Below are 1522 nucleotides of genomic sequence, written 5' to 3'. Positions count from 1 at the left end.
ATATATTGAACCGTTACTGCTAATAGTACTTTTCTGAGGGAGAGCCCTTGTTCGTGTTGGGATTTCCAGAAAAACGCTGAAATGCAGCCAACTTCTGAGGATGGGTGCATCACATAGTGTCAAAAAGAGTGCAAGATTATTTCCAGTGGGTGGAGGTAGGGGGAATGGGAAAGATACATGCAAAAATGTAGAGAAGAAAATGCACAAAAGTACATCACTAAAAATTATGGTAGTAGCCTGCCAGGCTGGAAGACAGGGAAATGATGACAGACAGCATGAACTTGATCAGTTCTTTTATCTATTGAGAAAACATCTTTTTTCCTTTGGGAATAAATGCTTAAAAGCTAGCCCAGGTTCCTCAGTGCTTTGGTAACCAGTAATTTTGGAACGGAGTGAATGTTAGACACTGATTCTTTCTTAAATTTCCCTATGCAAGTGAACGCTGATGCCCATATTTTATGAGAACCCCTTGAAGGACAGAGCAGCCTCTTCCTGATCAGACTGTTCCCATGTTACAAACAATTCCCGTGTGAGAGTCTGCATGACAATGACTGCAGAGCCAAGAGGAAGGCAGCTGCATGCCTGGCTTCCTTCACCTCCACACAGGACCATGATGGCTCACTGGAGAAATTCGGTTTTCAAATTATGAGCAAAATCAACCACTATTGGAAAAGGAGCAGGTTTGGAAATCAAGTCAGCACACCAGAACTCTGGTCCTGGCCCTGCTGCTCTGCCTTTGTGACTTCAGGCACAGTAAAGGAGGGCAGCCAACACGATATGCATTCCTAATCCACGTCAGGCATGCACTACGTGCTTTATATACTTTATCTTATTTAATCCTGTCCACAAGCATGTAAGGTAAGTGCTATTTATCCCCATTTTATAGATTAGAAAATCAAGACTCCACAAACTCACAAAAGAGCAAACAGCAAGTTGTGGAGCGAGGACTGACATCCAAATTTTTCTAACTTCAAAATCAATGCTCTTTTTATTACCCAAATTGTTTTCCTGTTTCAACTATTAAGACCCCTCTATGTCTTCTTTTCTACTAGTCTAAAATTCTAATATTATTCTGTTGCTGGGTAGAGTTGTGATATATGAGTTCTTTCCTTTAGTGATTTATTATTTTATTTTTTTAGATAGATATAATTGACATATAACATTATATTAGTTTCAGGTATACAACATAATAATTTGATATATGCATTTATTTCAAAAAATAGTTGAGTTCTAATATGAAAAAAGAATTGTATCCACATGCCCTATGAACTGCTATCAAAGGAGATCAAAATAAATAAAAGCATATTCAACGCATCATGTATTGCAATAAAATTCTAATAAAAATGTATATTTCCCCCATATCTTTGATGTTTTAAAAAATATGAGACACAAGGTACGCCCCGAATATGTGAATATGTGAATTTTGAATTATTCTGAAACAGCTAATACATTGTCAATCCACAGTTCAATAAGGTTTTTTAAAAGTCTGTAAAAAATATGTTTAAATTTATTACGCAACAAT

The sequence above is a fragment of the Pteropus medius genome, unplaced genomic scaffold, assembly GCF_902729225.1.
Source record: "Pteropus medius unplaced genomic scaffold, Ma_sr-lr_union100, whole genome shotgun sequence".
NCBI lineage: Eukaryota > Metazoa > Chordata > Mammalia > Chiroptera > Pteropodidae > Pteropus > Pteropus medius.
This window is presented reverse-complemented; position numbering follows the sequence as displayed.